Below are 14,944 nucleotides of genomic sequence, written 5' to 3'. Positions count from 1 at the left end.
TTTGACCTCTCTGTTCACTGGATTTTTACTTAAAGCAATGGCCCCTTGGTTGTCCCCAAGCAGTTTAGTACATGTGTACCTTATTCTGTCCATGCCGTTTAACAGTTGGGTTAAGTACATGCTTTCCTGAGTAGTGGTTGCAACGCCAATGTATTCAGCTTTGCATGTTGAGAGTGCCACTGTAGGCTGTTTCTTTGTTTTCCAAGATATTACTGGTCCCTCTTTAGTAAGTGCAAAACAGTAGCCTGTTGTACTGCGTCTGTCTTTTACAGAGGATGAACAGTCAGAGCCACTGTAAGCAATTAGATCTAGATCCTCACTGCTTTTCTTAAAGATCAGTTCAAAGTCATTTGTGCCTTTTAGGTATCTGAGGACTTGTTTTGCCGTTACTAAATCCTCTCTCGTGTGTTGAGCTAGTGTTTGAGATAGTCTCCTAACAACACAGCTTATATCTGGTCTCGTACACGTTATGGCATATATCAGACTGTCCACTATTTCTCTGTACTCTCTTGAGTTAACTGTCTCATTTGCATCACTTCCTCCACATGTAGTAGTGTCCGTTTTTAGTTCACACGGTGTGGATCTGGGTTTGCATTCTGACATCCCAAAGCGTTCCAACATTCTTTGAATGTACCTCTTCTGATTCATCCTGATTTCACTCTCTTTTTGTATAAACTGTATCCCAAGAAAACTGGATATTTTTCCCAGGTCTTTCATGTTAAACTTTGACCTCATTGTTTCTTTGAATGTGTTTAACAAGTTAGTATTGCTAGCCGCAATGATCAAGTCATCTACCCAGATGATAACCAGTAGTTTCATGTTCAATGTCCTTCCTGTATACACAGTGATCAGAAAGGTTTCTTTCAAAGTCATTTTGTTCAAGGTAGTCATTCAAGAGTTTGTACCAGTTTCTACCTGATTGTTTAACCCGTAAAGGGATTTCTTTAATTTGTACACCAAACTTTCTCCTGACTCTTGTGTTGATAGGACTTATGTGGGTTAGTTCAGCTTCACCACTAGGGGGCTGTCTAAACCAAATTGTGATATATACTGTGTCGTAGAAGCAGCGGCAGGTTATGTTTACATGCATGGATGTGAGCCACGTTAAAATAAAGAAGCTTGCTCACTACTACTGATGTTTTATTAAAACACGACAACTCCGTTTGCTCAAAACCTTCTGGTTGGTCCATGTATATTTCTTCCTCAATGGGAGCATGCAAATATGCAGTTTTAACATCTATTTGGTGGGTAATAAGATCATTCTGGACTGCTATTTGCATTAGGGTTCACACAGATGTCATGTTTGCTGTTTTATGCAAATGTCTCTTGGTAGTCTATTCCTTGTGTCTGGTTGTAACCTTTTGCTACAAACCTGGCTTTGAATATTTGTCCTTGTTCATTTTCCTTGAGGGCGTAGACCCATTTTCCTCCAATGGTATTTCTACCAGTAGGTAAAGTAGCCAGTTTGAATGTGTCATTCTCTTTCAGAGAGTTGATTTCTTCTGCTATTGCCTGTTTCCACCTTGGTGCCTCTGGTGACATCAGCGCCTCTTTATAGGTTTGGGGGATTCCACAGGTTGCTCTGTAACAATAATCAACACTTACAGAGGTTACATTAGCTAACTCTTTGCAGTTAGATATGTAATCCTCTAAATATTTAGGAGGTTTCCTTTCTCTGTTAGGATAGCGTTCAGTTTGGTTTTGCTCATCACCCTCATTTCTTTCTATGTCAGGGTTTGGTTCATTTGTGTTGGTTTCCTCTTCTCTAGGAGGTCTGTTCTCTGCTGCATTTTCATTTTGTTGTTCTGTACTTTCTTTTGAAGGCACTACATGCTCATCAATCTGAATTTCTGTGTCATATTCATCAGTCTGTGTTTGTTGTTCAACAGTGTTCTTCTTGATAAATCTCACGAGTCTGTGTTTTGACACTTTTCCTGTGTGGGGGTTATAAACCAGGTATGCTGGGCAATTTTTACTATAATCCACAAATATTCCCTTTTCACATCTGGGATCAAGTTTCTTGTGATCATGTATGTATGCATAACAGTCTGACCCAAATATCCACAGTTTTGAGAGATCTGGTCTTTTCCCTGTTAACATCTGATAGGGTGTACTTTTAGTCCTGCTACTGTAGCATCTCTTGTGGGTGTGTGCTGCATTTTGAATGGCATAAGGCCATAATCCTTTTGGCAGACATTTTTCTAGTAAAAGACACCTCCCCATTTCAAAGACAGTTCTCCATTGCCTCTCAGCTGTGTGTGTAACTGACACTGCCCCTGACAAATCATCTGTGAATAATATAGCATATTTATAACCACTTTGGCCACTTGGTTAAAGGGGGCTGGCTAGATCAGTGTGCACCAACTGTAATGGCTCACTCGCTTTTGGGTCGCTTTGTCTGTTTCTGTTGTTAGTGAATTTCCCTTCTGTGCACACATTACAATCTAACATGCCACTGCCTGTGATTTTCATGCCCTCTACAACATCAGGTAGCTTTAACACATCGCTAACATTACAATGTTACAATGTACATTACAATGAATGTAAAATTTCGTGCCATGTTTTCACATCACAAGTCAGGCTGACAAAAAGTCAGAGCTCTACTGAGCCAACCATCCCTTTAACGTTAACTAGTAATGACTTCATGAACTTCTTCACAAATAAAATTTTTATCATTAGAGAAAAAATTACCAATAATCATCCCACAGATGTAATATTATCTACAGCTACTTTTAGTACCATTGATGTTAAGTTAGACTCTTTTTCTCCAATTGATCTTTCTGAGTTAACTTCAATAATTAATTCCTCCAAACCATCAACGTGTCTTTTAGACCCCATTCCTACAAAACTGCTCAAAGAAGTCCTGCCATTAATTAATTCTTCAATCTTAAATATGATTGACCTATCTCTAATAATTGGCTATGTACCACAGGCCTTCAAGCTGGCTGTAGTTAAACCTTTACTCAAAAAGCATCTCTAGACCCAGCAGTCTTAGCTAATTATAGGCCAATCTCCAACCTTCCTTTCATATCAAAAATCCTTGAAAGAGTAGTTGTCAAACAGCTAACAGATCATCTGCAGAGGAATGGTTTATTTGAAGAGTTTCAGTCAGGTTTCAGAGCTCATCACAGCACAGAAACAGCTTTAGTGAAGGTTACAAACAGTGTTGGGACTAACGCGTTATTAAGTAACGCGTTACAGTAACTACGTTATTATTGTGGTAACGAGCACGGTAACTAGTTATTATGCCAAAACCAGGAACGCGTTACTCGTTACTGGGATTTAAATAGGCTCGTTATTCGTTACTTCGTGTGGTGGCATCGCGGAGCTTCCACAGATTCAATAACATTAGCAAGTGGTGGAGGCCAGCAGGTGGATGAAGGAAAAGGGGGCCAAGAGGAGAGACCCGAAGCAGCCGCCAGTCCGAGTATCAGGTGAACTGAACTTCAGGTAAGAAGTTATGACCTGCAGTGTATCTGAGTCACATATAAATCAAGTTTAGGTGGAGTTTATTTTCGTTATGCTGACTTTTTCGTACTGCGTACTAGCTAGCATGACGGAGTTTCTATACAGCTGGGTGGGTGCTATAGTACTGATGTTGAACTTTATTTTGTTCATAGGTTAATTATTAGAGTTGCCAACCGTCCCGTAAAAAACAGAATTGTCTGGTATTCAGAGAAAATATTAAGGGTTTCGTATTGAGGTGAAAAGGAACATTTTGTCCCGGACTTCAGCTACAATGAAAAAGACACAAAGCTGGATTTATTCTGTGTTTACGCTGCACAGCTGCCTCTTCTCCTCTCATTCTCTCCCCCTCCCTCTCCTGTTTCTACTTCAATCATGAAACTGATCAATGATCAGCTAATCGGCTTTTCTCTCTTGTTTATTTATCGCCCACTTTGCGCCAGAAAGAGGAAACCAGCGGGTGTCGCGCTAAACAACAGCAGCACGTATAAGCTTGATCAGCTGTTGTTAGAATTTATTTAATATTACTTTCTACTATCAGCTGATGTTTGCTGGAGCCACAGCTGTAAAGCTGCTGGTCATGATGTCGGTTTGGATATGTGGTGAGAGGGAAACATGCAGATGAAACCAGGAGATGTCCTTACTGAATCATCAGAGCTGAACAGGTGATGGAGAAACAGGTTTACCTTTTAGGTGACATGAATGAGTTGAAGGGAAGTTATGAACTGTTTCTGAGAGACAAATAACACCAGGATCCTTTTTTTTTACTTAGCTGACAGCTGGTAACTGTGCAGGGGCGGGTCTAGCAAAGTGTTGCCAGGGGGGCAGGTAGGGCATTAACAGGGAGAGGTGGGCACAAGGAAATACTTTTCTTTCTTATTCTCATTTAAAATGTCTCGCTTTTAAAAAAATAATTATCTGAGTCTTACAACAAACGATTGATAGATTAATGCATATATACCATCAGAACAGTGTACATCACTGTCACAACAGCGTTTGTTTTCATTCAAAGGCTTTATGATTTTTCCTATAATGGTGGGCCGGTCTCTAGTCAAATTCCCCGGGACGATTTTTTTTTTTGTCCCAGTCCAGCCCTGTAAGCAGCTCATCTGCAGTCTGGTGTTACCTACATCTTCCTATTCAGAAGGCAGAATTTCCGAGTTCTGAGTACAATCGAAAGCACCACGACTGCAGTTTTTGTGTTGGATGTAAAAAGCAGGCTAGAATCATGGCGGCGGTCAACGACGGTCCAGGCGTGGGATTTCTCTCATGGAAGTGTGCACATTATTTTTTTCCTTTCTATTGGTAGGTGGCACAGTGCACTTGTGGCAAGTAAGCAAGCTAGAAGACTGGCAGTCTGGCTGGGTATCCAGTTACGGAAGCAACACATTAACAAGAGAATTCTGAGTAAAACCAAAGTTACTTTCCCTAGTAACTAGTTACTCTGAAAGTAACGAGTAACTTGAAGTAACTGAGTTACTTTTGATAGAAGTAACTAGTAATGTAACTAAGTTACTAATTTAAAGTAACTTACCCAACACTGGTTACAAATGATCTTCTTATGGCCTCTGACAGTGAAGTCATCTCTTTGCTTGTCCTGCTAGACCTCAGTGCTGCGTTTGATACTGTTGACCATAATATCCTATTAGAGCGATTAGAACATGCTGTAGGTATTACAGGTACTGCACTGCAGTGGTTTGTATCATATCTATCTAATAGACTCAAATTTGTTCAAGTAAATGGAGAGTCCTCTTCACACACTAAGGTTAATTATGGAGTTCCACAGGGTTCAGTGCTAGGACCAATTCTGTTTACATTATACATGCTTCCCTTAGGCAGCATCATTAGAAGACATAGCATACATTTACACTGCTCTGCAGATGACACGCAGCTCTATCTATCCATGAAGCCAGATAACATACACCAATTAGTTAAGCTGCAGGAATGTCTTAAAGACATAAAGACCTGGATGGCCGCTAACTTTCTGCTTCTTAATTCAGATAAAACTGAGGTTATTGTACTCGGCGCTGAAAATCTTAGAAATATGGTATCTAACCAGATTCTTACTCTGGATGGCATTACCTTGGCCTCCAGTAACGCTGTGAGGAACCTTGGAGTCATTTTTGACCAGGACATGTCCTTCAACGCACATATTAAACAAATATGTAAGACTGCTTTCTTCCATTTGCACAACATCTCTAAAGTTAGAAATATCCTGTCTCAGAGTGACGCTGAAAAACTAGTTCATGCATTTATTACTTCCAGGCTGGACGACTGTAATTCATTATTAACAGGATGTCCTAAAAACTCCCTGAAAATCCTTCAGTTAATCCAAAATGCTGCAGCAAGAGTCCTGACAGGGACTAGAAAGAGAGAGCATATTTCTCGTTTTGGCTTCCCTTCATTGGCTTCCTGTTAAATCCCAAATTGAATTCAAAATCCTGCTCCTCACATACATTGTCTTAAATAATCAGTCCCCATCTTATCTTAATGACCTTGTAGTACCACATCACCCTATTAGAGCACTTCGCTCTCGCACTGCAGGCTAAAGCACAATATAACATATACAATGTTTTCCTATCCAGAAATTGTTTTGCTTTCCCCAAGACAGCAATGCCCCGAGCTAACTTTCCCCTCACATAAGTCAAATGTCATTTCCAACAGGCCTTATGATCAATGATCACACCAAGAGATTTTATGGTATTAACCCTTTCTAGATATACATTATCAATACAAATTTCTATTTTAATGTTTTTACTTATAATTCCCAAATAACATAAATTTTGTTTTATTTAAATTTAATGACAATTTGTTTTTATCAAACTATTTCTTTAATATCTTTAACTCCTGTGCCATCACGTCCATAATCTGTTGGAATTTCACACCTGAACAAAGTATATTGGTATCATCTGCAAAAATTACAAACTTTAGTATCGTAGATACTTTACAAATATCATTTATATACATAATAAACATTTTTGGACTAGAGGTACTCCACATTCAATATCCATCAATTTAGATTTAAAGTCATTTATTTGTACATACTGCTGTCGATTCATCACATAGCTTTTTATACAATCCAATACCACACCCCTAAACTCATATTTTTCCAGTTTGATTTTTAGAATTTCATGGTCAACAGTATCAAATGCTTTTTTTTAGATCTAGAAAGACTCCAAGTGCATACATCTTGTTATCCATACATTCGGTTATTTCTTCCATTAAATCCATTAATGGCAAAACTGTTGATCTATTATTTCAAAACTCATATTGCCTGTTTGTCAACAAATCATGTTTATCCACAAAGTTATCAAATCTTTTTCATAAATTGTTTTTCCAGTATCTTAGAAAGCTGGGAGAGTACACTGGTCTATAATTTGTAAAACAATGCTTTTCAACTGATTTGTAAATGGGAATAACTTTCGCAACTTTCATTTCTTGTGGAAAAACCCCTTCCTGGAAAGACAAATTAAAAATATATTGTAGCGGTTTTACAATACCATCAATTACTCTCTTTACCGTTACCATATCAATATGATGACAGTCAGTACCCATTTTGTTCTTAAGTCCACTGACAATATCATATATCTCCTTCTCTTCCACTGCTCTTAAAACATGGAACTTGCATCCCTTTCAATATTTCCACCCGTCTCCCTTTCTATCATATCAACCTTTATTTCCACTGCCAGATTTGGCCCTATGTTTACAAATAATTAATTAAATCCATCTACTACTTCATTCATTTTACTAATAGTCTTTGTCCCTTCCATAAAATACCCAGGGTAGTCATTGTTCCTTGGTCCATTTTTTATTCAACTATTTAAAACCTTCCATATCCCTTTCATGTTATCTTTCTTATCTTCCAACTTTTTGATGAAATATTCTTTTTTACAAGTTCTCATTATGTTAGTTAATTTATTGTTATACTTTTTATATTTTTTTTCAGATTCTATAGTTCTGTTTTTTGTTTTGTTTGTTTGTTTACAGGCATTTTGCAGTCCCTTTGTCATCTATGTCATCCTATTGTTTACATACAATACTCCAATCTTGTTTTATTAACTCACTTTTGAGAGTTGATAATGTCTTTTCTGTTCTGTTGGGGGGCGATCGTGGCTCAAGAGTTGGGAGTTTGCCTTGTAATCGGAAGGTTGCAGGTTCGAGCCCCGGCTTGGACAGTCTCGGTTGTTGTGTCCTTGGGCAAGACACTTCACCCGTTGCCTACTGGTGGTGGTCAGAGGGCCCGGTGGCGCCAGTGTCCGGCAGCCTCGCCTCTGTCAGTGCGCCCCAGGGTGGCTGTGGCTACAATGTAGCTTGCCATCACCAGTGTGTGAATGGGTGGATGACTGGATATGTAAAGCGCTTTGGGGTCCTTAGGGACTAGTAAAGCGCTATATAAACACAGACCATTTACCATTCTAATTCTTTTATATATTCTCTTACGTTCATTTCTATGAGCTTTATAACAACAGTCATAAGTTACAAAAACTGGTAAGTGGTCACTTATATCATTAATCAATATCCCCCCTTTTATATTTTCTTCCATTACAAAAATGGAAATAATATTATCTAGTAGAGTTGCACCATGAGTGGTTATTCTCCTCGGTCTCATTATAAGGGGAAATAATCCCATACAATACATGGGTTCAATAAATCAATATTAAAGTCTCCACAAATAACAATTCTTTTCTGATTCAGATTTGTAAATACGTCCTCCACAATGTCCTTAAAAGTCTCAATCTTTGACCCTGGTGTTCTATATATGCAACTGACAATTATATTTTTCTGTTTTTTCATATTTATTTCCACTGTTATACATTCCATCACTCCATCTACCACCCTCATCATTCTTCTCATTTTTTCAAACCTTAGATTTTCATCAACATAGAGTGCCACCCCACCTCCTTTTTAATTAGTCCGATCTAAGTGGAGGAATTCATATCCCTCTATCTCAAAATCTTCTTTTCCAGTGTTTATCCAAGTCTCTGATATTGATATCACGTCAAATGGTTGATTCGATTGTGCCATATATTCTTTAATAAATTGAAAGCTTGCATATAGACTTCTACTATTAAAATGAACCATCGTTATATTCTTACCCCGCTCTATGTTCCTATTAAATTGTTCCATTGCATAATAATTACAGTCCTTTAACATTTTGGTAAAAAAAAAACAAAAAAACATTACAGTCAGGATCTATATTGCTATCATACCTCAGTGTCCCACTTTCAACATCCATTTGATTTGTTATGTTGTGGGATTTCTCTTTAGTGTATTGTCCTTCGATGTATTGTCTTGATGAAATGCTTTCATGTTACTTAGTTTAGTACGTCTGGTTCACACCTCATTCACGCTGGGAAACAGACGGTGAGAAACTGGTGAATGTCTCCCAGGAGACGGAAGCCAGGAGACGGAAGCTCACCCAGGAAGACTTGACCCCAGAGTGGGGGAGATTCACACAGGTGATAGAGAGTCTTTCTGTTTAGAGCCAAGGTGTGAACTGCAACTGTAGAAGCCTTTTGTTCTGCGACTGTGTATAAAAGGGACCTGAATTGTTCATTGTCAGAGATGACTTTCAGTGCCCCCTGACTGACGTCCCTCATTATGCATGAGAGAGCTGAAATAAAGGTGTTGTTACAACTCATCGTGTCTGCAGGCTTTGGTAATTAAAATTTCCACAACAGTTACTTGAAATTCATCAGACATCTGACTTCATTATACATCTTATCCACACACCATTACCTTTAACAATACTTTGTCTTAGTCAAGAACCACCAAGTTGACAGTGCATTGAAAGTGCCATTGACCAATGCTTTGCCTTACATTTTATCAGCCGTATTTTTCTAATTCTGTCAGCTCTTTAATGACTAAGACCTTTGCCTGCTCCGGTGTACCATTTAACTTAATGAACACCTTACAATCTGTTGTCCAGCTTGACTGTATTTTCTTCTGTTTTCTTGATTAGGTGTTCATTAACATACACATTCGTTCCTTTCAACTTTCTTCCTTGCTTCAGTAGCTCTTTCTTCTGCTTCCTATTAACAAATCTTATAATAATGGCAGGTTTTTAATTCTTGTTTTTCCTTGGAAGAGCATGGCATCCCTCAATTTCCTTAATATCCATTTCAATGCCTTTACTATTGTTGAGAATAGATTCCTTAATATACATGAAAGTTAAAGAGAATATAGTTTGTGATTGCTTGCAACATTATAATATTGCGGTTAATGAGTGTAAGAATACAAAATAGAAAAAAAGGCCTGGGATGGGAACAAAGAACTGAGGTACAGGGCAGGAGGACAATCAACCCCCACCCCCAGGACAGTAGCAAGAGTTACTGAGGGTGAGGAGCAGACAAAGGGCAAACGGGCACTACCATAAAAGGAGATGGGGGTCAGGGTGTCAGCACCCTTGGCCACTGTACTAGTGTATTTCCATTGTGGGGGTGTTTACTGTGGAGGGGAGGAGACCAGAGGTTATAACTGTAACTGTTGTGTGGAGTTCTTTAGATCAGCCTTTAGCATAGGACTGCATAGGAATGCAGTGTGCTGATCTCCAGATGCATCTGTAAGAATAATGGGTAATAAAAGAATTGTGTAAAACATGGAAACATCTCAGCGTGATCTCTACTGGGACCAAAAAAATCACAGAGACCGGCGTTGTCTCAACACTATTGAAAAAGGCCATTACCTGTTCTTCCAGGCAGCGCAACTCTTGCTCAGGTGGCTGCCCTCTCTCTTCTCCTGCTGCCCATGCATATGTCTGGTGCTTGGTTTCCAGACCCGTTTCTATCACATCGGTTATTCTTGAATATTGTTCCAACTCTGCCACTCACCCTTCCAACATAGCAATTTTCTTGTCCTTTTCCTCACTCTGCCTTCTTAATTCTTTAATATCGGCAATTAAGTTTATTGTCAATTTTTGTTGTTTTGCAATGATTGTTATTTCTTCTGACATGAAGTTCAAAGATTTCTTCCTTTCTCATTGACATTGCTTCTTTTAGGCGGCATCTTCTCAATACTTGTGCCCCTTTTTTTTACTGCAGCCCCAATCAATCCTTAGGCTTGTTAACTCTGGGCCTGCCTTTTCCTGTAGCTTCACTAGCTCTTGATGGAGCCTGGTTGCAGCCTGGTGGTTGATGATGGACCCTGGCTGTGGCCTGCTGGCTGATGGCGGAGCCTGGTTGTGGCCTTAACTCTGACTCTCACATATTTAAACAGACTGGGATGCAGCTAACAGTTCAGCATCATCACCTGGTCACAATGAAGGATCACGCCTGGGGGTACTTGTCAGCCGTTGCTAAACAATACAGTTTATTGTGAGTACCTTGATTTATAACATACAAATTTTATTTGCCAAAACACACCAGAAAATAACACATGCACACTTTGACAAGATTATTCACATAGCACTATCTTTAACCAAATCATTTACTGCCCTGTTCTGCTGTCTGTCCTGCTCCAGAGCACTTACTTGTTCCTTGTTGTATTTATATTTTCTGAACCTTGTGATGTGGGTCACCGGTGTGTTCAACCACCTCTTCACAGAACTGTGTGCCCTCTGAATGCTTATCACTGTACTTCTCAGGTCTGTCCTTTTGGCTGCTGTACTCATAGATGCACCCATAAATGTTGGCCTTGAGGACTACGGAGATTCGAGGGAAACTTTCCACACCCCCACCTGCGGCAGAGGGATAGGCCGTTTCAGCCAGCTGCTCAGCCTTAACACCTGACTTTCCTCCGCCTGTGTCACAGTGTGGGTTTTATTAACAATTTTGATGCCTTCTGGGAGAGGAGGCATCTTTTTGGGGCAGACGCGCTCCACCTCAACGCCTGGGGATGCCGTTTGCTGTCCGCCAATTTGGCATTTGGCGTACAGCATTCCCGCACACCGCCCTGTCACTACCCCAAACCGACATTACCTGCTGATCTGTCCGCCACTGACTGATGTCCCCCTGGTCCCAGCTCCTATATCTGTTCCACTTTTAACAGTAATACACTAAACTCTGGACTCGGTCCTCTCTCTCCCACAGTCAACACAATACCCGTCATAATCGCAAACAGAGAGCAACAGAATTATCATAAATCCAGTAACTCCAAAAACATTAATAACCTCCGGCCTCTTCAAAAATGTCAGCATTCATTGAACTCTGTCAAAAATCCACCAGTCTCAATCAGTATGGCACTTTTAAATGTCCGCTCTCTGTTGAACAAGTCTTTTATTATTAATGATTTAATTTTAGATAATAAACTTGATTGTTTATTTTTAACTGAAACATGGCTGGGCTCGGATGCACCAGTTGTTCTCACTGAGGCCTTCCCACCAAATTTTAATTTCTCTTTTTCTTTTTTTTTTTTTTTTTTTTTTTAATATTTTTTTTGTGTCCCGTTTGGATCTTTAGCCATCAGAATTGTTGTCTTAAGGCCAAGAAAGATGCCAAGCGGATTTATTTTACCAAGTGGATCATCATGGCCTTGCCATATTGGTCCATTTGATTGACCTTTATTATAATTATGTATTTATTTTATTTTCGGTTGCTACAAACGGGACAGACGTGACTGGGGGATAGGACAAGGAGAAAGAATGAAAGAAAGAGAGGGAGAGAAAGAAAACCAAAGGGGAGAAGAGACGGTGAGAAGGGGGGGAAGAAAGGAAAAAACAAACAAACAAACAAACAAAACACCTGGATCACCTGTATGGAGAAAAAAAAACAGAAGAGAAAGCAAACAACAAAGAGCAACATAATAAAAACAGCACCATCACAATAAACTAGCTAGCAGTAGATAACAGTAGATACTAAATAATAAACGATATTGTGCAGCACGCAAAGGTTTCTCCATGTAACGATCTGCTAGGGAGTGTGGGGAGCCATAGCCCCGTCCACCAGGGTATGAAGCAGGTATGGAGGAGATCCAGGCCCCAGATATCCAGAGGCCCCAGAGTACAAGGACCCGAGGAGGACCACCAAAAGGGGGGGGGGAACCGTGCCACCCTCCTGGGAAGAGCTGAGTAGAGCCCCAAACGAGAGGTCACCCCGCAGCTACGGAGCAGAGGCCAGAGGGGGTTGCAGTGGCGTGCCCGCGGGCTCCGCCGGCAGCCAGCTGTGCCAGAGAGGACCGAGCTTCAGGCCCAGAGGCCAGAGGCCTGAGGGCATCCCACCCCCCGGAAGGAGCCCAGCCGGGCCGCAGGCGCCCGGCCCCGCCAATCGGCCACCAGGAGTGAGCCGGTACATGCATGAGCGCCCAGCCCCAGATGACAAGGACCACCAACACACCAACGTCTAAGGGCATCAGCCACCGGCAGGGAGTGTGGTGAGGGGAGATAGGCCTCCGTACTTTAGAGGGCCTGAGATGTACCCAGAGAGGTTGAGTCTAAGACCCAACCTGACATATAGACACAGACAAACAGGCACATGCGGACACAGACGTGCATTCCCACCCCCATATGCACAACCAAATACTCGGCACTCACCCAACGTGTAGACAGACACAAATAGACACTGCACAGACAGTCGCACTCCCCAAACATACTCTATATCCCAGGTCCAGGTACCCCCGCCCCCAGAGGGGCAAGCCGCACCTAGACCCAGGAGATATAACCCTTCTCTCTGGGGTGGAGGCAAGCGGACCACCTCCTTATCTGCAGTAGCAGGGAGGCCCCGCATCCCAGACCCCAGTCTGACGGCCAGCACCTCCTCCCAGCCCCCCAGCCCTGACGGCTAACAGAACCGGGGTGAGTGAAGACCTCAAACCTCCCTACGCCCGCTCATATGTAATGTTGTTGTGTGCTGTTCTAAAGTGCATTTAAAACTCAGGAGAGCATAATTTCTCTTTTTCTACTAGAAGTGGTAAGAGAGGTGATGGGACTGCATCTTTAGCCAACAACACACTCACCTCCAAACAAATTTTATTTGACCATTTTACCACTTTCGAATTCCATGCTATTGTTTTTTGCAGCCCTCCAGTTTTATCTGTCACAGTTTATAGACCACCTAAAGACAGCGCTGCTTTTATCAAGGAATTTTCAGAATTTTTAACAAACATACACTCAAAATATAACATGATAATTCTAACCGGTGATTTTAACCTGCTCATAGATAATCCTTCTGACCCTGCATCAAAAGCATTCTTTTTTACCCAGCACGTCACGCAGCGACTCACAACAGAGGACACACTCTGGACCTCGTCACCCATGGGCTGTCCACCAGTGTGTCCTCTGTTGTTGACTTGGTTGTCTCTGACCACTACTGTGTGTTTTTTAACATCACCGGTTTTATTCAGCGGGAGACCTCAGTGCGAACTGTGAGGAGGCGCTATCTAACCTCTGAAGTGGCTGCAAATCTTACCAGGGTTTTAGGCGAATGCCCCCCTGTGATTCTACCTGCACCCTGTGATTTTATTTTTAATCATTTTAACAGCAAACTGAAGAAAAGCCTTGACTCCGTTGCTCCACTCACCACCAAAAAGATTAAGGTAAAACGTGTATCACCCTGGAGAAACGAAGAAGTCAAAAAACTCAAAAGAAATTGCAGGGCAGCAGAAGGGAGATGGAGGAAAAATAAAAATGCATTCAACCATCAAATACTCTGAGAGCAACTTAAAATGTACAATAATACACTAAGGAATTCAAGAAATTCATACTTTGCCAAAATAATCAGTAATAACAAAAATAATCCCAAGGTCCTCTTTTCCACCATAGATCATTTATTTAACCCTGATTTTAACAGCTTCCAAAGAACCCCACAGACTCACTCTGTGAGCAGTTTGCAGACCACTTCAGGGGAAAAGTCAGCGCCATCAGATGTGATATTTTATCTTCTTGTGATATGATTTTAAACACATCTGAGGGCTCGATTGTACCTGAGGAGACACTGGACAGCTTTGTCCTAATGCTGAGAACCTTAAGAAAGTTTTCTCCACAGTGAGACCCACCACATGTCTTTTAGATCCAATCCCCTCTTCACTTTTTAAAACACTTTATGGATTTTTTGAAGCTGAGCTTTTATACATGATGAATTGCTCTCTTCAGTTGGGTGTCTTCCCTGCTGCCTTTAAAACGGCGGTGGTGAGGCCCCTTCTGAAGAAGAGCAATTTGGATTGTAATGATTTTAATAACTACAGACCTGTATCCAACTCACCATTTTTAAGTAAAATCTTAGAAAAACTTGTTTTTACTCAGATTAATGATTTTCTGAATGACAGACAGATCCTGGAGATATTCCAGTCTGGATTTAGGGTGAACCACAGCACAGAGACTGCTCTCCTAAAGGTTCTAAATGATCTTAGATGTAACTGGGACGCCCAAAAGCTCTCAGTCCTGGTGCTACTGGATCTAAGCGCAGCCTTTGATACAGTGGACCATGCTATTCTTTTAAACAGGCTGAAACACATGGTGGGCCTCTCTGGTGCCACACACAACTGGTTCACTTCCTATCTCTCTGACAAAACTTTTATGGTGAGTATGGATACATGCTCCTCTAAGATC

The sequence above is a fragment of the Perissodus microlepis genome, chromosome 3, assembly GCF_051167445.1.
Source record: "Perissodus microlepis isolate ML-2025 ecotype Zambia chromosome 3, ASM5116744v1, whole genome shotgun sequence".
Taxonomy (NCBI): Eukaryota; Metazoa; Chordata; class Actinopteri; order Cichliformes; family Cichlidae; genus Perissodus; species Perissodus microlepis.
This window is presented reverse-complemented; position numbering follows the sequence as displayed.